We start from the raw sequence: 22451 nt of genomic DNA on the forward strand, positions 1-22451 counted from the left end.
ATATGTTGCCTAATCTGTAATTCTGGACAGATATGTTGTCTGATCTGTAATTCTGGACAGATATATTGTCTGATCTGTAATTCTGGACAGATATGTTGTCTGATCTGTAATTCTGGACAGATATGTTGTCTGATCTGTAATTCTGGACAGATATGTTACCTGATCTGTAATCCTGGACAGATATGTTGTCTGATCTGTAATCCTGGACAGATATGTTGTCTGATCTGTAATTCTGGACAGATATGTTACCTGATCTGTAATCCTGGACAGATATGTTGTCTGATCTGTAATTCTGGACAGATATGTTACCTGATCTGTAATACTGGACAGATATGTTGTCTGATCTGTAATTCTGGACAGATATGTTGCCTGATCTGTAATTCTGGACAGATATGTTGTCTGATCTGTAATTCTGGACAGATATGTTGTCTGATCTGTAATCCTGGACAGATATGTTGTCTGATCTGTAATTCTGGACAGATATGTTGTCTGATCTGTAATACTGGACAGATATGTTGCCTGATCTGTAATACTGGACAGATATGTTGCCTGATCTGTAATACTGGACAGATATGTTGTCTGATCTGTAATTCTGGACAGATATGTTGTCTGATCTGTAATTCTGGACAGATATGTTGTCTGATCTGTAATACTGGACAGATATGTTGTCTGATCTGTAATACTGGACAGATATGTTACCTGATCTGTAATACTGGACAGATATGTTGCCTGATCTGTAATTCTGGACAGATATGTTGTCTGATCTGTAATTCTGGACAGATATGTTGTCTGATCTGTAATTCTGGACAGATATGTTGTCTGATCTGTAATTCTGGACAGATATGTTGTCTGATCTGTAATTCTGGACAGATATGTTGTCTGATCTGTAATTCTGGACAGATATGTTGTCTAATCTGTAATCCTGGACAGATATGTTGCCTGATCTGTAATTCTACCGGTACCCCCTGTATATAGCCTCCACATTGACTCTGTACCGGTACCCCCTGTATATAGCCTCCACATTGACTCTGTACCGGTACCCCCTGTATATAGCCTCCACATTGACTCTGTACTGGTACCCCCTGTATATAGCCTCCACATTGACTCTGTACTGGTACCCCCTGTATATAGCCTCCACATTGACTCTGTACTGGTACCCCCTGTATATATCCTCCACATTGACTCTGTACCGGTACCCCCTGTATATAGCCTCCACATTGACTCTGTACCGGTACCCCCTGTATATAGCCTCCATCATAATAATATAATAATCACTGAGATGCTCCATCCGCTTTTCTGTCTCAGATGATTTTCACTAACTTTTCTATATCTCTCCCTTCCCCTCTATCCCGCTATTTCCTGTCCCTCCCTCCCTCCCCTCCCTCCCTCCCTCCCTCCCTCCCTCCCTCCCTCCCTCCCTCCCTGTCTCCCTCCCTGTCTCCCTCCCTGTCCCTGTCCCCCTCCCTGTCCCCTCCCTCCCCCTCCCCCCTCGCTCCCTCCCTCCCTTTCTCGCTCTCTCCCCCTCTCTCATCCCTTTCCCCCCTCTCTCCCTCCCCCTCCCTTTCTCGCTCTCTCCCCCTCTCTCATCCTCCCTTTCCCCCTCTCCCCCCTCTCTCATCCTCCCTTTCCCCTCTCTCCCCCTCTCTCATCCTCCCTTTCCCCCTCTCTCCCTCCCTCCCTCCCTTTCTCCTCTCTCTCCCTCTCTCATCCTCCCTTTCCCCCTCTCTCCCCCTCTCTCATCCCTCCCTTTCCCCCTCTCTCCCCCTCTCTCATCCTCCCTTTCCCCCTCTCTCCCCCTCTCTCATCCTCCCTTTCCCCTCTCTCCCTCCCTCCCTCCCTCCCTTTCCCCCTCTCTCCCCCCTCTCTCATCCTCCCTTCCCCCCTCTCTCCCTCCCTCCCTCCCGTTTCCCCTCTCTCCCCCCTCTCTCATCCTCCCTTTCCCCCTCTCTCCCTCCCTCCCTCCCTTTCCCCCTCTCTCCCCCCTCTCTCATCCTCCCTTTCCCCCTCTCTCCCTCCCTCCCTCCCTTTCCCCCTCTCTCCCTCTCTCTCTCTCTGTCCCTAGGTGCACAGAGTGAGGAGCGTGAGTGTGCGTTCAACGACCAGCAGCAGCAGTATGAGGAGCAGCGTGTGGGAGCAGTGGGAGGAGCAGTGGGAGGAGCAGTGAGAGGAGCAGGAGACTGGCCTATGACCAGAGAGAATACTACTATACGCTGCAGTAAGGGCTCTCGATGCTATGGACTGTGGGAAAAGACTAGAGACGGAGAGATACACCTGGTCAAACAGGGTACGTCTACACACATAGACGGATCTGGTGTTCATGTAAAACTGTTTCTCCCTCTGTCCTGATCTCGCTCGCTCTCTCTCTCTGTCTCTCTCTCTCTCTCTCTCTCTCTGTCTCTCTCTCTGTCTCTCTCTCTCTCTCTCTCTCTCTCTGTCTCTCTCTCTCTCTCTCTCTCTGTCTCTCTCTCTGTCTCTCTCTCTCTGTCTCTCTCTCTCTCTCTCTCTCTGTCTCTCTCTCTCTCTCTCTCTCTCTGTCTCTCTCTCTTTTTGTCTCTCTCTCTCTCTCTCTCTCTCTGTCTCTCTCTGTCTCTCTGTCTTCTCTGTCTCTCTCTCTGTCTCTGTCTCTCTCTGTCTTTGTCTCTCTCTCTCTCTCTCTCTCTCTCTCTGTCTCTCTCTCTCTCTCTCTGTCTCTCTCTCTCTCTCTCTCTCTCTCTCTCTCGCTCTCTCTCTGTCTCTACCTATGTTATACAGGTATGTACCTCATCTACCTACGTTATGCAGGTATGTAGGTCATCTACCTACGTTATGCAGGTATGTACCTCATCTACCTACGTTATACATTTACATTACATTTAAGTCATTTAGCAGACGCTCTCAGAGCGACTTTACAAATTGGTGCATACACCTTATGACATCCAGTGGAACAGCCACTTGCATCTAAATCTTTTAGGGGGGTGAGAAGGATTACTTACCCTTTTACTTACCCTATCCTAGGTATTCCTTGAAGAGGTGGGGTTTCAGGTGTCTCCGGAAGGTGGTGATTGACTCCGCTGTCCTGGCGTCGTGAGGGAGTTTGTTCCACCATTGGGGGCCAGAGCAGCGAACAGTTTTGACTGGGCTGAGCGGGAACTGTACTTCCTCAGTGGTAGGGAGGCAAGCAGGCCAGAGGTGGATGAACGCAGTGCCCTTGTTTGGGTGTAGGGCCTGATCAGAGCCTGAGGTACTGAGGTGCCGTTCCCCTCACTGCTCCGCAGGCAAGCACCATGGTCTTGTAGCGGATGCGAGCTTAACTGGAAGTCAGTGGAGAGAGCGGAGGAGCGGGTGACGGAGAGAACTTGGGAAGGTTGAACACCAGACGGGCTGCGGCGTTCTGATGAGTTGTAGGGGGTTTAATGGCACAGGCAGGGAGCCCAGCCAACAGCGAGTTGCAGTAATCAAGACGGGAGATGACAAGTGCCTGGATTAGGACCTGCGCCGCTTCCTGTGTGAGGCAGGGTCGTACTCTGCGGATGTTGTAGAGCATGAACCTACAGGAACGGGACACCGCCTTGATGTTAGTTGAGAACGACAGGGTGTTGTCCAGATCACGCCAAGGTTCTTAGCGCTCTGGGAGGAGGACACAATGGAGTTGTCAACCGTGATGGCGAGATCATGGAACGGGCAGTCCTTCCCCGGGAGGAAGAGGAGCTCCATCTTGCTGAGGTTCAGCTTGAGGTGGTGATCCGTCATCCACACTGATATGTCTGCCAGACATGCAGAGATGCGATTCGCCACCTGGTCATCAGAAGGGGGAAAGGAGAAGATTAATTGTGTGTCGTCTGCATAGCAATGATAGGAGAGACCATGTGAGGTTATGACAGAGACAAGTGACTTGGTGTATAGCGAGAATAAGAGAGGGCCTAGAACAGAGCCCTGGGGGACACCAGTGGTGAGAGCGTGGTGAGGAGACAGATTCTCGCCACGCCACCTGGTAGGAGCGACCTGTCAGGTAGGACGCAACTAGAGCGTGGCCGCGCCGGAGATGCCCAACTCGGAGAGGGTGGAGAGGAGGATCTGATGGTTCACAGTATCGAAGGCAGCCGATAGGTCTAGAAGGATGAGAGCAGAGGAGAGAGAGTTAGCTTTAGCAGTGCGGAGCGCTCCGTGATACAGAGAAGAGCAGTCTCAGTTGAATGACTAGTCTTGAAACCTGACTGATTTGGATCAAGAAGGTCATTCTGAGAGAGATAGCGGTAGAGCTGGCCAAGGACGGCACGCTCAAGAGTTTTGGAGAGAAAAGAGAGAAGGGATACTGGTCTGTAGTTGCTGACATCGGAGGGATCGAGTGTAGGTTTTTTCAGAAGGGGGTGCAACTCTCGCTCTCTTGAAGACGGGAGGGACGTAGCCAGCGGTCAGGGATGAGTTGATGAGCGAGGTGAGGTAAGGGAGAAGGTCTCCGGAAATGGTCTGGAGAAGAGAGGAGGGGATAGGGTCAGGGCAGGTTGTTAAGGCCGGCCGTCACAAGACGCGAGATTTCATCTGAGAGAGAGGGAGAAAGAGGTCAGAGCACAGGGTAGGGCAGTGTGAGCAGAACCAGCGGTGCCGTTTGGACTTAGCAGACGAGGATCGGATGTAAATCGACCTTCTTTTCAAAATGGCTGACGAAGTCATCTGCAGAGAGGAGGAGGAGGGGGATTCAGGAGGGAGGAGAAGGTTGCAAAGAGCTTCCTAGGGTTAGAGGCAGATGCTTGGAATTTAGAATGGTAGAAAGTGGCTTAGCAGCAGAGACAGAGGAGGAAAAAATGTAGAGAGGAGGGAGTAAAAGGATGCCAGGTCCGCAGGGAGGCGAGTTTTCCTCCATTTCCGCTCGGCTGCCCGGAGCCCTGTTCTGTGAGCTCGCAATGAGTCGTCGAGCCACGGAGCGGGAGGGGAGGACCGAGCCGGCCTGGAGGATAGGGGACATAGAGAGTCAAAGGGATGCAGTAAGGGAGGAGAGGAGGGTTGAGGAGGTAGAATCAGGAGATAGGTTGGAGAAAGTTTGAGCAGAGGGAAGAGATGATAGGATGGAAGAGGAGAGAGTAGCGGGGGAGAGAGAGCGAAGGTTGGGACGGCGCGATACCATCCGAGTAGGGGCAGTGTGGGAAGTGTTGATGAGAGCGAGAGGGAAAAGGATACAAGGTAGTGGTCGGAGACTTGGAGGGAGTTGCAATGAGGTTAGTGGAAGAACAGCATCTAGTAAAGATGAGGTCAAGCGTATTGCCTGCCTTGTGAGTAGGGGGAAGGTGAGAGGGTGAGGTCAAAAGAGGAGAGGAGTGGAAAGAAGGAGGCAGAGAGGAATGAGTCAAAGGTAGACGTGGGAGGTTAAAGTCGCCCAGAACTGTGAGAGGTGAGCCGTCCTCAGGAAAGGAGCTTATCATAGCATCAAGCTCATTGATATACAGGTATCAATGAGCTTGATTGATATACAGGTATTATACAGGTATGTAGGTCATCTACCTACGTTATATAGGTATGTAGGTCATCTACCTACGTTATGCAGGTATGTACCTCATCTACCTACGTTATATAGGTATGTAGGTCATCTACCTACGTTATATAGGTATGTAGGTCATCTACCTACGTTATGCAGGTATGTACCTCATCTACCTACGTTATATAAGGTATGTAGGTCATCTACCTACGTTATACAGGTATGTAGGTCATCTACCTACGTTATGCAGGCATGTACCCATCTACCTACGTTATACAGGTATGTACCCCATCTACCTACGTTATACAGGTATGTAGGTCATCTACCTACGTTATACAGGTATGTAGGTCATCTACCTACGTTATACAGGTATGTAGGTCATCTACCTACCTTATACAGGTATGTACCTCATCTACCTACCTTATACAGGTATGTACCTCATCTACCTACGTTATACAGGTATGTAGGTCATCTACCTACGTTATACAGGTATGTAGGTCATCTACCTACGTTATGCAGGCATGTACCTCATCTACCTACGTTATACAGGTATGTACCTCATCTACCTACGTTATACAGGTATGTAGGTCATCTACCTACGTTATACAGGTATGTAGGTCATCTACCTACGTTATACAGGTATGTAGGTCATCTACCTACGTTATACAGGTATGTAGGTCATCTACCTACCTTATACAGGTATGTACCTCATCTACCTACCTTATACAGGTATGTACCTCATCTACCTACCTTATACAGGTATGTACCTCATCTACCTACCTTATACAGGTATGCACATCAGCTTTGACATTACCTCATCTACCTACGTTATACAGGTAGGTATGCACATCAGCTTTGACATTACCTCATCTACCTACGTTATACAGGTAGGTATGCACATCAGCTTTGACATTACCTCATCTACCTACGTTATACAGGTAGGTATGCACGCCAGCTTTAACATTGGTTAAGCACATCTGTGTTAAACTACACATCAGGCCGATGCCTTTGTTGGCATTTTTAGTTAATATCAGCCGATTCCGATATGCTTACTGCTATATCGTGCATCCCTAATTTACGAGGTTGTTTGTTCTTCACTGGTTGGCCTTTTCTCACGGCAACGGGTCACATGTCTTGCTGCTGTGATGTCACACTGTGGTAAGTCACCTAATACATATGGGAGTTGATCAATGTTTGGTTTGTTTTCTAATTCTTTGTGGATCTGTGTAATCTGAGGGATTTTTGTGTCTCCAATATGGTCATACATTTGGCAGGAGGTTAGGAAGTGCAGCTCAGTTTCCACCTCATTTTGTGGGCAGTGGGCACATAGCCTGTCTTCTTGAGAGCCATGTTCTGCCTACGGCAGCCTTTCTCAATAGCAAGGCTATGCTCACTGAGTCTGTACATAGTCAAAGCTTTCCTTAAGTTTGGGTCAGTCACAGTGGTCAGGTATTCTGCCGCTGTGTACTCTCTGTTTAGGGCCAAATAGCATTCTGGTTTGATCTGTTTTTTGGGGTTAATTCTTTCCAATGTGTTAAGTAATTATCTTTTTGTTTTCTCATGATTTGGTTGGGTCTAATTGTGCTGTTGTCATGGGGCTCTGTAGGGTGTGTTTGTGTTTGTGAACAGAGCTCCAGGACCAGCTTGCTTAGGGGACTCTTCTCCAGGTTCATCTTTCTTTAGGTGATGGATTTGTGGTGGGGCTCGGCAGTGGGTTAGGTTTCAGATTCTCTCTCTCATCCTGTCCACACCAGTCTCCTCATCCTCTCTCTCTCTCCTCTCCCAGGATGCTGGACTCACATCGGGGACCAGCAGGAGTGCCATGACGACCGTTGCGTGGTTACCACCACTCCGTCTCAGATCCAGAACGGGACGTATAGGTTCTGCTGCTGTAGCACCAACATGTGTAACGTCAACTTCACCGAGGACTTCCCCCCGCCCAGCCCCACCTCTGCACAGCTATGTAAGTATGATGACCCCTAACCCCACACACAACACAGCGACACAACAGTGGGAGTGTCGTTAGTAGTATAACGTCAGAGAGAAGTCGTCGTTAGTACGTTTCTACCTGCAGGTCACGCAGAGGATCTTCTAAACTAGTCCATACTCTCTGAGGTTTTAGTCTGCTTTTAGTCTGGTTTTAGTCTGGTTTTAGTCTGGTATTAGTCTGCTTTTAGTCTGGTATTAGTCTGCTTTTAGTCTGCTTTTAGTCTGGTTTTAGTCTGGTATTAGTCTGCTTTTAGTCTGGTATTAGTCTGGTTTTAGTCTGTTTTAGTCTGGTTTTAGTCTGGTATTAGTCTGGTTTTAGTCTGGCGTTAGTCTGGTATTAGTCTGGTATTAGTCTGCTTTTAGTCTGGTATTAGTCTGCTTTTAGTCTGGTTTTAGTCTGGTTTTAGTCTGGTATTAGTCTGGTTTTAGTCTGGTTTTAGTCTGGTTTTATTCTGGTGTTAGTCTGGGGTGAATGAGAATATATAAATATATACACCTCAGCCAAATACATTTAAACTCAGTTCTTCACCATTCCTGACATTTAATCGCTAATAAAATTCCTTGTCAAGATCAGTTTCAGGTCCGTTAGGATCACCACTTTATTTTAAGAATGTGAAATGTTAGAATAATAGTAGAGAGAATTATTTATTTAATCTTTATTTCTTTCATCACATTCCCAGTGGGTCAGAAGTTTACATACACTCAATTAGTATTGGGTAGTATTGCCTTTAAATGGTTTAACTTGGGTCAAACATTTCAGGTAGCCTTCCACAAGCTTCCCACAATAAGTTGGGCGAATTTTGGCCCATTCCTCCTGACAGAGCTGGTGTAACTGAGTCAGGTTTGTAGGTCTCCTTGCTCACACAATCTTTTTCAGTTCTGCCCACAAATCTTCTATAGGATTGAGGCCAGGGCTTTGTGATGGCCACTCCAATACCTTGACTTTGTTGTCCTTAAGCCATTTTGCAACAACATTGGAAATATGCTTGGGGTCATTGTCCATTTAGAAGACCCATTTGCGACCAAGCTTTAACTTCCTGACTGATATCTTGAGATGTTGCTTCAATATATCCACTGAATTTTCCTCCCTCATGATGCCATCTATTTTGTGAAGTGCACCAGTCCCTCCTGCAACAAAGCACCCCCACAACATGATGCTGCCACCCCCACAACATGATGCTGCCACCTCCACAACATGATGCTGCCACCCCCATAACATGATGCTGCCACCCCCACAACATGATGCTGCCACCCCCACAACATGATGCTGCCACCCCCATAACATGATGCTGCCACCCCATAAACATGATGCTGCCACCCCCATAACATGATGCTGCCACCCCCCACAACATGATGCTGCCACCCCACAACATGATGCTGCCACCCCATAACATGATGCTGCCACCCCCATAACATGATGCTGCCACCCCATAACATGATGCTGCCACCCCCACAACATGATGCTGCCACCTCCACAACATGATGCTGCCACCCCCATAACATGATGCTGCCACCCCCACAACATGATGCTGCCACCCCCATAACATGATGCTGCCACACCCCATAACATGATGCTGCCACCCCACAACATGATGCTGCCACCCCACAACATGATGCTGCCTCCCCACAACATGATGCTGCCACCTCCACAACATGATGCTGCCACCCCCACAACATGATGCTGCCACCCCACAACATGATGCTGCCACCCCACAACATGATGCTGCCACCCCCACAACATGATGCTGCCACCCCCACAACATGATGCTGCCACCCCCACAACATGATGCTGCCACCCCCACAACATGATGCTGCCACCTCCACAACATGATGCTGCCACCTCCACAACATGATGCTGCCCTCCACAACATGATGCTGCCACCCCATAACATGATGCTGCTACCCCCACAACATGATGCTGCCACCTTCCACAACATGATGCTGCCACCCCACAACATGATGCTGCCACCCCAACAACATGATGCTGCCACCTCCACAACATAATGCTGCCACCCCCACAACATGATGCTGCTTACTCCCACAACATGATGCTGCCACCCCCCACAACATGATGCTGCCATGATGCTGCCCCCACAACATGATGCTGCCACCTCCACAACATGATGCTGCCACCCCACAACATGATGCTGCCCCCCACAACATGATGCTGCCACCTCCACAACATGATGCTGCCACCCCCACAACATGATGCTGCCACCCCCACAACATGATGCTGCCACCTCCACAACATGATGCTGCCACCTCCACAACATGATGCTGCCACCTCCACAACATGATGCTGCCACCCCCCACAACATGATGCTGCCACCCCACAACATGATGCTGCCACCCCCACAACATGATGCTGCCACCCCCACAACATGATGCTGCCACCCCCACAACATGATGCTGCCACCTCCACAACATGATGCTGCCACCTCCACAACATGATGCTGCCACTTCCACAACATGATGCTGCCACCCCCACAACATGATGCTGCCACCCCCACAACATGATGCTGCCACCCCCACAACATGATGCTGCCACCCCCACAACATGATGCTGCCACCCCCACAACATGATGCTGCCACCCCACAACATGATGCTGCCACCTCCACAACATGATGCTGCCACCCCCACAACATGATGCTGCCACCTCCACAACATGATGCTGCCACCCCCACAACATGATGCTGCCACCCCCACAACATGATGCTGCCACCCCTACAACATGATGCTGCCACCCCACAACATGATGCTGCCACCGCCACAACATGATGCTGCCACCGCCACAACATGATGCTGCCACCGCCACAACATGATGCTGCCACCTCCACAACATGATGCTGCCACCCCCACAACATGATGCTGCCACCCCCACAACATGATGCTGCCACCTCCACAACATGATGCTGCCACCTCCACAACATGATGCTGCCACCCCCACAACATGATGCTGCCACCCCCACAACATGATGCTGCCACCCCCACAACATTATGCTGCCACCCCCACAACATGATGCTGCCACCCCACAACATGATGCTGCCACCCCCACAACATGATGCTGCCACCCCCACAACATGATGCTGCCACCCCCACAACATGATGCTGCCACCCCCACAACATGATGCTGCCACCCCCGCAACATGATGCTGCCACCCCCACAACATGATGCTGCCACCCCCACAACATCATGCTGCCACCCCACAACATGATGCTGCCACCCCACAACATGATGCTGCCACCCCACAACATGATGCTGCCACCTCCACAACATGATGCTGCCACCCCCACAACATGATGCTGCCACCCCCACAACATGATGCTGCCACCCCACAACATGATGCTGCCACCCCACAACATGATGCTGCCACCCCCACAACATGATGCTGCCACACCACAACATGATGCTGCCACCTCCACAACATGATGCTGCCACCCCACAACATGATGCTGCCACCTCCACAACATGATGCTGCCACCTCCACAACATGATGCTGCCACCCCCACAACATGATGCTGCCACCCCACAACATGATGCTGCCACCCCCACAACATGATGCTGCCACCCCCACAACATGATGCTGCCACCCCCACAACATGATGCTGCCACCCCCACAACATGATGCTGCCCCCCCCACAACATGATGCTGCCACCCCCACAACATGATGCTGCCACCCCCACAACATGATGCTGCCACCCCCACAACATGATGCTGCCACCCCACAACATGATGCTGCCACCCCACAACATGATGCTGCCACCTCCACAACATGATGCTGCCACCCCACAACATGATGCTGCCACCCCCACAACATGATGCTGCCACCCCACAACATGATGCTGCCACCCCCACAACATGATGCTGCCACCCCCACAACATGATGCTGCCACACCACAACATGATGCTGCCACCTCCACAACATGATGCTGCCACCCCCACAACATGATGCTGCCACCTCCACAACATGATGCTGCCACCTCCACAACATGATGCTGCCACCCCCACAACATGATGCTGCCACCACCACAACATGATGCTGCCACCCCCACAACATGATGCTGCCACCCCCACAACATGATGCTGCCACCCCCACAACATGATGCTGCCACCCCCACAACATGATGCTGCCACCCCACAACATGATGCTGCCACCTCCACAACATGATGCTGCCACCCCCACAACATGATGCTGCCACCTCCACAACATGATGCTGCCACCCCCACAACATGATGCTGCCACCTCCACAACATGATGCTGCCACCCCCACAACATGATGCTGCCACCCCCACAACATGATGCTGCCACCCCCACAACATGATGCTGCCACCCCCACAACATGATGCTGCCACCCCCACAACATGATGCTGCCACCCCCACAACATGATGCTGCCACCCCCACAACATGATGCTGCCACCCCCACAACATGATGCTGCCACCCCCACAACATGATGCTGCCACCCCCACAACATGATGCTGCCACCGCCACAACATGATGCTGCCACCTCCACAACATGATGCTGCCACCCCCCACAACATGATGCTGCCACCCCCACAACATGATGCTGCCACCTCCACAACATGATGCTGCCACCTCCACAACATGATGCTGCCACCCCCACAACATGATGCTGCCACCCCACAACATGATGCTGCCACCCCACAACATGATGCTGCCACCCCACAACATGATGCTGCCACCCCCACAACATGATGCTGCCACCCCCCACAACATGATGCTGCCACCCCCACAACATGATGCTGCCACCTCCACAACATGATGCTGCCACCTCCACAACATGATGCTGCCACCCCCACAACATGATGCTGCCACCCCCACAACATGATGCTGCCACCCCCACAACATGATGCTGCCACCCCACAACATGATGCTGCCACCTCCACAACATGATGCTGCCACCCCACAACATGATGCTGCCACCCCCACAACATGATGCTGCCACCCCACAACATGATGCTGCCACCCCCACAACATGATGCTGCCACCCCCACAACATGATGCTGCCACCCCACAACATGATGCTGCCACCTCCACAACATGATGCTGCCACCCCCACAACATGATGCTGCCACCTCCACAACATGATGCTGCCACCTCCACAACATGATGCTGCCACCCCCACAACATGATGCTGCCACCACCACAACATGATGCTGCCACCCCCACAACATGATGCTGCCACCCCACAACATGATGCTGCCACCCCCACAACATGATGCTGCCACCCCCACAACATGATGCTGCCACCTCCACAACATGATGCTGCCACCCCCACAACATGATGCTGCCACCCCCACAACATGATGCTGCCACCCCCACAACATGATGCTCCCACCCGCGTGCTTCACTGTTGGGATGGTGTTCTTGGCTTGCAAGCTTCTCCCCTTTTTCCTCCAAACATAACGATGGTCATTCTGGCCAAACAATTCTATTTCTGTTTCATCAGACCAGAGGACATTTCTCCAAAAAGTACGATCTTTGTCCCCATGTGCAGTTGCAAACCGTAGTCTGGCTTTTTATGGCGGTTTTGGAGCAGTGGCTTCTTCCTTGCTGAGCGGCCTTTCAGGTTATGTTGATATAGGACTCGTTTTACTGTGGATATAGATACTTTTGTACCTGTTTCCTCCAGCATCTTCACAAGGTCCTTTGCTGTTGTTCTGGGATTGATTTGCACTTTTCACACCAAAGTACGTTCATCTCTAGGAGACAGAACGCGTCTCCTTCCTGAGCGGTATGACGGCTGCGTGGTCCCATGGTGTTTATACTTGCGTACTATTGTTTGTACAGATGAACGTGGTACCTTCAGGCTACTGTTTTTTCTGGGGTCGTGGCTGATTTCTTTTCATTTTCCCATGATGCCAAGCAAAGAGAGAATATTATATACTATATATATATATAGTTATATCTGTTAGTAGACAGTAGTAGTGAGTTATATGTGTTGGTAGACTGTAGTAGTGAGTTATATCTGTTGGTAGACAGTAGTAGTGAGTTATATATGTTAGTAGACAGTAGTAGTGAGTCTGTGTGTATGATGTCACACTGAGTTGTATCTCATTGTAACGCTTGTCTATTATATATATATATTATATCTGTTAGTAGACAGTAGTAGTGAGTTATATATGTTAGTAGACAGTAGTAGTGAGTCTGTGTGTATGATGTCACACTGAGTTGTATCTCATTGTAACGCTTGTCTTCGTCCTGACGAGGAGTAAGACATGTCAGACCAATGCGCAGCGTGGTTGGTGTCCATATTGTATTTAATACCGAACACTTGAACAAAAACAATAAAATGACAAAAACTAACAGTCCTGAACGGTGACGCAAAACACAGAACAGAAAATAAACACCCACAACTCAAAGGTGAAAACAGGCTGCCTAAGTATGGTTCTCAATCAGGGACAACCAGGCTACCTAAGTATGGTTCTCAATCAGAGACAACCAGGCTGCCTAAGTATGGTTCTCAATCAGGGACAACCAGGCTGCCTAAGTAGGGTTCTCAATCAGAGACAACCAGGCTGCCTAAGTAGGGTTCTCAATCAGAGACAACCAGGCTACCTAAGTATGGTTCTCAATCAGAGACAACCAGGCTACCTAAGTATGGTTCTCAATCAGGGATAACCAGGCTACCTAAGTATGGTTCTCAATCAGAGACAACCAGGCTACCTAAGTATGGTTCTCAATCAGGGATAACCAGGCTACCTAAGTATGGTTCCCAATCAGGGACAACCAGGCTACCTAAGTATGGTTCTCAATCAGGGACAACCAGGCTACCTAAGTATGGTTCTCAATCAGGGACAACCAGGCTACCTAAGTATGGTTCTCAATCAGGGACAACCAGGCTACCTAAGTATGGTTCCCAATCAGGGACAACCAGGCTACCTAAGTATGGTTCTCAATCAGGGACAACCAGGCTGCCTAAGTATGGTTCTCAATCAGGGACAACCAGGCTGCCTAAGTATGGTTCTCAATCAGGGACAACCAGGCTACCTAAGTATGGTTCTCAATCAGGGACAACCAGGCTGCCTAAGTATGGTTCTCAATCAGGGACAACCAGGCTACCTAAGTATGGTTCTCAATCAGAGACAACCAGGCTACCTAAGTAGAGTTCTCAATCAGAGACAACCAGGCTACCTAAGTATGGTTCTCAATCAGAGACAACCAGGCTACCTAAGTATGGTTCTCAATCAGGGACAACCAGGCTACCTAAGTATGGTTCTCAATCAGGGACAACCAGGCTGCCTAAGTATGGTTCCCAATCAGGGACAACCAGGCTACCTAAGTATGGTTCTCAATCAGGGACAAATCAAATCAAATCCAATTTTATTTGTCACATACACATGGTTAGTAGATGTTAATGCGAGTGTAGCGAAATGCTTGTGCTTCTAGTTCCGACAATGCAGTAATAACCAACAAGTAATCTAACTAACAATTCCAAAACTACTGTCTTATACACAGTGTAAGGGGATAAAGAATATGTACATAAGGATGTATGAATGAGTGATGGTACAGAGCAGCATAGGCAAGATACAGTAGATGGTATCGAGTACAGTATATACATATGAGATGAGTATGTAAACAAAGTGGCATAGTTAAAGTGGCTAGTGATACATGTATTACATAAGGATGCAGTCGATGATATAGAGTACAGTATATACGTATGCATATGAGATGAATAATGTAGGGTAAGTAACATTATATAAGGTAGCATTGTTTAAAGTGGCTAGTGATATATTTACATCATAACCCATCAATTCCCATTATTAAAGTGGCTGAGTTGAGTCAGTGTCAGTGTGTTGGCAGCAGCCACTCAATGTTATTGTGGTGGCTGTTTAACAGTCTGATGGCCTTGAGATAGAAGCTGTTTTTCAGTCTCTCGGTCCCAGCTTTGATGCACCTGTACTGACCTCGCCTTCTGGATGATAGCGGGGTGAACAGTCAGTGGCTCGGGTGGTTGATGTCCTTGATGATCTTTATGGCCTTCCTGTAACATCGGGTGGTGTAGGTGTCCTAGAGGGCAGGTAGTTTGCCCCCGGTGATGCGTTGTGCAGACCTCACTACCCTCTGAGAGCCTTACGGTTGAGGGCGGAGCAGTTGCCGTACCAGGCGGTGATACAGCCCGCCAGGATGCTCTCGATTGTGCATCTGTAGAAGTTTGTGAGTGCTTTAGGTGACAAGCCGAATTTCTTCAGCCTCCTGAGGTTGAAGAGGCGCTGCTGCGCCTTCTTCACGATGCTGTCTGTGTGAGTGGACCAATTCAGTTTGTCTGTGATGTGTATGCCGAGGAACTTAAAACTTGCTACCCTCTCCACTACTGTTCCATCGATGTGGATAGGGGGTGTTCCCTCTGCTGTTTCCTGAAGTCCACAATCATCTCCTTAGTTTTGTTGACGTTGAGTGTGAGGTTATTTTCCTGACACCTTTTCCCTCACCTCCTCCCTGTAGGCCGTCTCGTCGTTGTTGGTAATCAAGCCTACCACTGTTGTGTCGTCCGCAAACTTGATGATTGAGTTGAGGCGTGCGTGGCCACGCAGTCGTGGGTGAACAGGGAGTACAGGAGAGGGCTCAGAACGCACCCTTGTGGGGCCCCAGTGTTGAGGATCAGCGGGGAGGAGATGTTGTTGCCTACCCTCACCACCTGGGGGCGGCCCGTCAGGAAGTCCAGTACCCAGTTGCACAGGGCGGGGTCGAGACCCAGGGTCTCGAGCTTGATGACGAGCTTGGAGGGTACTACGGTGTTGAATGCCGAGCTGTAGTCGATGAACAGCATTCTCACATAGGTATGTATTCCTCTTGTCCAGATGGGTTAGGGCAGTGTGCAGTGTGGTTGAGATTGCATCGTCTGTGGACCTATTTGGGCGGTAAGCAAATTGGAGTGGGTCTAGGGTGTCAGGTAGGGTGGAGGTGATATGGTCCTTGACTAGTCTCTCAAAGCACTTCATGATGACGGAAGTGAGTGCTATTGGGCGGTAGTCGTTTAGCTCAGTTACCTTAGCTTTCTTGGGAACAGGAACAATGCTGGCCCTCTTGAAGCATGTGGGAACAGCAGACTGGTATAGGGATTGATTGAATATGTCCGTAAACACACCGGCCAGCTGGTCTGCGCATGCTCTGAGGGCGCGGCTGGGGATGCCGTCTGGGCTTGCAGCCTTGCGAGGGTTAACACAATTTAAATGTCTTACTCACCTCACTCACCTCGGCTGCAGTGAAGGAGAGACCGCATGTTTTCGTTGCAGGCCGCGTCAGTGGCACTGTATTGTCCTCAAAGCGGGCAAAAAGTTATTTAGTCTGCCTGGGAGCAAGACATCCTCTTCCGTGACTGGGCTGGATTTCATCTTGTAGTCCGTGATTGACTGTAGACCCTGCCACATGCCTCTTGTGTCTGAGCCATTGAATTGAGATTCTACTTTGTCTCTATACTGACGCTTAGCTTGTTTGACAGCCTTGCGGAGGGAATAGCTGCATTGTTTATATTCGGTCATGTTACCAGACACCTTGCCCTGATTAAAAGCAGTGGTTCGCGCTTTCAGTTTCACGCGAATGCTGCCATCAATCCACGGTTTCTGGTTAGGGAATGTTTTAATCGTTGCTATGGGAACGACATCTTCGACGCATGTTCTAATGAACTCGCACACCGAATCAGCGTATTCGTCAATGTTGTTATCTGACGCAATACGAAACATATCCCAGTCCACGTGATGGAAGCAGTCTTGGAGTGTGGAATCAGATTGGTCGGACCAGCGTTGGACAGACCTCAGCGTGGGAGCCTCTTGTTTTAGTTTCTGTCTGTAGGCAGGGATCAACAAAATGGAGTCGTGGTCAGCTTTTCCGAAAGGGGGGGCGGGGCAGGGCCTTATATGCGTTGCGGAAGTAACAATGATCCAAGGTTTTTCCACCCCTGGTTGCGCAATCGATATGCTGATAAAATTTAGGGAGTCTTGTTTTCAGATTAGCCTTGTTAAAATCCCCAGCTACAATGAATGCAGCCTCCGGATAAATGGTTTCCAGTTTGCAAAGAGTTAAATAAAGTTCGTTACCAGAAAAGGTGTTTGTATCTGTCGGCGCGATGCGTGGAGAAACCCGTTGGCTGCACCGCCTCGGATAGCGTCTCTCCAGTGAGCCATGTTTCCGTGAAGCACAGAACGTTACAGTCTCTGATGTCCCTCTGAATGCTACCCTTGCTCGGATTTCATCAACCTTGTTGTCAAGAGACTGGACATTGGCAAGAAGAATGCTAGGGAGTGGTGCACGGTGTGCCCGTCTCCAGAGTCTGACCAGAAGACCGCCTCGTTTCCCTCATTTTCGGAGTCGTTTTTTTGGGTCGCTGCATGCGATCCATTCCGTTGTCCTGTTTGTAAGGCAGAACACAGGATCCGCGTCGCTGGAAAACATATTCTTGGTGAGTTGACGCTGATCTTATATTCAGTAGTTCTTCTCGACTGTATGTAATGAAACCTAAGATGACCTGGGGTACTAATGTAAGAAATAACACGTAAAAAAACAAAAAACTGCATAGTTTCCTAGGAACGCGAAGCGAGGCGGCCATCTCTGTCGGCGCCAACCAGGCAATCCTAAGTAGGGTTCTCAATCAGGGACAACCAGGCTACCTAAGTAGGGTTCTCAATCAGGGACAACCAGGCTACCTAAGTAGGGTTCTCAATCAGGGAGAACGATTGACAGCTGCCTCTGATTGAGAACCATACCAGGCCAAACACAGAAATCCCAAATTATAGAAAAAAGAACACAGACTGCCCACCCCAACTCACGCCCTGACCATACTAAATAAAGACAAAACATAGACTGCCCACCCCAACTCACGCCCTGACCATACTAAATAAAGACCAAACACAGACTGCCCACCCCAACTCACGCCTGACCATACTAAATAAAGATAAAACACAGACTGCCCACCCCAACTCACGCCCTGACCATACTAAATAAAGATAAACACAGACTGCCCACCCCAACTCACACCCTGACCATACTAAATAAAGACCAAACACAGACTGCCCACCCCAACTCACGCCCTGACCATACTAAATAAAGACAAAACACAGACTGCCCACCCCAACTCACGCCCTGACCATACTAAATAAAGACAAAACACAGACTGCCCCCCAACTCACACCCTGACCATACTAAATAAAGATAAAACACAGACTGCCCCCCAACTCACACCCTGACCATACTAAATAAAGACAAACACAGACTGCCCCCCAACTCACACCCTGACCATACTAAATAAAGACCAAACATAGACTGCCCCCCAACTCACACCCTGACCATACTAAATAAAGACCAAACATAGACTGCCCCCCAACTCACGCCCTGACCATACTAAATAAAGACCAAACACAGACTGCCCACCCCAACTCACGCCCTGACCATACTAAATAAAGACCAAACATAGACTGCCCACCCCAACTCACACCCTGACCATACTAAATAAAGACCAAACACAGACTGCCCACCCCAACTCACGCCCTGACCATACTAAATAAAGATAAAACACAGACTGCCCACCCCAACTCACACCCTGACCATACTAAATAAAGATAAAACACAGACTGCCCACCCCAACTCACACCCTGACCATACTAAATAAAGATAAAACACAGACTGCCCACCCCAACTCACACCCTGACCATACTAAATAAAGATAAAACACAGACTGCCCACCCCAACTCACACCCTGACCATACTAAATAAAGACCAAACACAGACTGCCCACCCCAACTCACACCCTGACCATACTAAATAAAGACCAAACACAGACTGCCCACCCCAACTCACGCCCTGACCATACTAAATAAAGACAAAACACAGACTGCCCACCCCAACTCACACCCTGACCATACTAAATAAAGACCAAACACAGACTGCCCACCCCAACTCACGCCCTGACCATACTAAATAAAGACCAAACATAGACTGCCCACCCCAACTCACGTCCTGACCATACTAAATAAAGACCAAACACAGACTGCCCACCCCAACTCACGCCCTGAACATACTAAATAAAGACCAAACAAAGGAACTAAGGCCAGAACGTGACATGTTTGATATTAAAGACCGGAGGACAGGAGATCTCTTGAAGATCCCCCAGTTGACTCCTGTTCCTGAAAGTGTTCGTTAGTTGAGTTAGTTCAGTATGTGAAGTGAGTGAATGGATGAATATTAGAGAGTGATGCACATCGTAAGCAAGGTGAACTGGCTCTCTAGCTTTATGAAGGAGAAACATTTACCTACCTGTAGACCAAGCTATGTTTATCTCTGTATGGTGCTATGATCCTGAAATGGAAATGTGACCAGGCTCTTGGCCCAATAGAAATTATAGAAGCTGTGTTTTAGGATGTAGGATCTCCGTACCTGCCCCTAACCAACTCTGACCCCTAACCTCTGACCCCTGCTGTGTGATGTCATCCTCTGACCCTGTGATGTCATCATCCCCAGACCCGCGGCCACTGTACCGCGAGGAGACCATCGTGATTGCCCTGGCGTCTGTCTCCATAGTAGCGGTGCTGATCGTGGCGCTGTTCTTCGGGTACCGCATGCTGAGTGGAGACAGGAAACAGGGACTACACAACATGGACATGATGGAGGCCGCAGCCTCAGAACCCAGCCTCGACCTGGACAGCCTTAAACTACTAGAGGTGAGTAGTGGTGTTGTAGTACTTAGGGTTGCTGTTACTAGTGGTTAGGGTTATTATGACATGATGGAGGCTGCAGCCTCAGAACCCAGCCTCGACCTGGACGGCCTTAAAGGACAACTCCACCTCTTTTCAACCTCGTATTCATTCTCTCCAGCACCATACCAGTGTCTACATATGTGAAAACATGTTTCTATGAACTGTGGTTAAAAAGAGAAGAAGAAAGGTCCTGTAAAAATGTTCTTTCTATCCAGAGGGAGGGTCGTTTCTAGGCAGAGGGAGGGTCGTTTCTAGGCAGAGGGAGGGTCGTTTCTAGGCAGAGGGAGGGTCGTTTCTAGGCAGAGGGAGGGTCGTTTCTAGGCAGAGGGAGGGTCGTTTCTAGGCAGAGGGAGGGTCGTTTCTAGGCAGAGGGAGGGTCGTTTCTAGGCAGAGGGAGGGTCGTTTCTAGGCAGAGGGAGGGTCGTTTCTAGGCAGAGGGAGGGTCGTTTCTAGGTAGAGGGAGGGTCGTTTCTAGGCAGAGGGAGGGTCATTTATTTCGAGCCAGAGGGAGGGTCGTTTATTTCGAGCCAGATGAAGGGTCGTTTCTTTGGAGCCAGAGGGAGGGTCGTTTCTTTGGAGCCAGAGGGAGGGTCGTTTCTTTGGAGCCAGAGGGATTGAGGGATGTTTCTTTGTAGCCAGAGAGTTGAGAGTCGTTTCTTTGTAGCCAGAGAGTTGAGGGATGTTTCTCTCGAGCCAGAGAGGAGGGTCGTTTCTCTCTAGCCAGAGGGAGGGTCGTTTCTCTCTAGCCAGAGAGGAGGGTCTTTTCTCTCGAGCCAAAGAGGAGGGTCTTTTCTCTCGAGCCAGAGGGAGGGCCGTTTCTTTCGAACCAGAGGGAGGGTCGTTTTCTTGCTCTCCAGGACACCGCGAATCTCATAGTGTTTGACAATGTTTTTTTGTTGATGATGTCATACAGTATGTAGACACTGGTGTTGTGCTGAACGTAGAGTTGAGTTGACCTTTAAACTCCTAGAGGTGAGACTGGAATGGCAGTGTTTATCACCTTACTAGCTTATACTGGATGGCCCCTCCCTCTCTCTCCCTCTATCTCTCTTCCTCTCTCCCCCTCCTTCTCTCTTACTCTCCCTCTCTCTTCCTCACTCCCTCGCCCCTCTCTCTTCCTCTCTCCCCCTCCTTCTCTCTTACTCTCCCTCTCTCTTCCTCTCTCCCTCGCCCCTCTCTCTTCCTCTCTCCCCCTCCTTCTCTCTTACTCTCCTTCTCTCTTCCTCTCTCCCCCTTCTTCTCTCTTCCTCTCTCCCTCTCCCCTCTCTCTTACTCTCTTCCTCTCCCTCTCCCCTCTCCCCTCTCTCTTCCTCTCTCCCCCTCCTTCTCTCTTCCTCTCTCCCCCTTCTTCTCTCTTCCTCTCTCCCTCGCCCCTCTCTCTTCCTCTCTCCCTCTCCCCTCTCTCTTCCTCTCTCCCTCTCCCCTCTCTTCCACTCTCACTCTGTCTCTTTCTCTCTCTCAGTTGATTGGTCGTGGGCGGTATGGCTCAGTGTATAAAGGTTCTTTAGACGAGGGTCCCGTGGCGGTCAAGGTGTTCACCTACCAGAACCGTCAGAACTTTGTCAACGAGCGAGCCATCTACCGTGTCCCCCTGCTGGAGCACGATAACATCGCACGCTTCATCGTAGGAGATGAGAGACTCACAGCCGACGGACGCGTGGAGTACCTACTGGTCATGGAGTATTACCCTCATGTGAGTACTGTACCTACTGGTCATGGAGTAGACATTCTGGCTGTCCCTCAGGTAGACATTCTGGCTGTCCCTCAGGTAGACATTCTGGCTGTCCCTCAGGTAGACATTCTGGCTGTCCCTCAGGTAGACACTCTGGCTGTCCCTCAGGTAGACAGTCTGGCTTTTCACCCAATAAATAATTGATTTCATAGTTTCAAATTCTTTGTACTGAATGATAATTTTGAGAAAGTAATATTCTCTTTAATTTGAGTATTTGTTACAGTGTAATAGGAAAGCAGCTCGGTCTCTACCTCTTCCCTGGAGCAGAGTGAGCACAGCCTGTCCTCTCTGGGCAGCCATGTTTTTCTGTGACGACCGGTCTCTATAGCCAGATTGTCCTCTCTGGGCAGCCAGGTCAGAGCCCAGACAGAACCTGTGGTTAACGGTCAGAGCTCAGGTCTGACAGAACCTGTGGTTAACGGTCAGGGTCCAGGTCTGACAGAACCTGTGGTTAACGGTCAGAGCCCAGGTCTGACAGAACCTGTGGTTAACGGTCAGAGCCCAGAGCCCAGGTCAGACAGAACCTGTGGTTAACGGTCAGAGCCCTGGTCTGACAGAACCTGTGGT

General features: G+C 49.7%; 1 pseudogene; it reads left to right on the forward strand.

Annotated features, from left to right (window-relative positions):
* LOC118382229 (bone morphogenetic protein receptor type-2-like) overlaps nt 1-22451 on the forward strand; it is a 130743-nt pseudogene that overhangs the window by 44939 nt on the left and 63353 nt on the right.

The sequence above is a fragment of the Oncorhynchus keta genome, unplaced genomic scaffold (assembly GCF_023373465.1).
Source record: "Oncorhynchus keta strain PuntledgeMale-10-30-2019 unplaced genomic scaffold, Oket_V2 Un_contig_1509_pilon_pilon, whole genome shotgun sequence".
Classification (NCBI taxonomy): domain Eukaryota; kingdom Metazoa; phylum Chordata; class Actinopteri; order Salmoniformes; family Salmonidae; genus Oncorhynchus; species Oncorhynchus keta.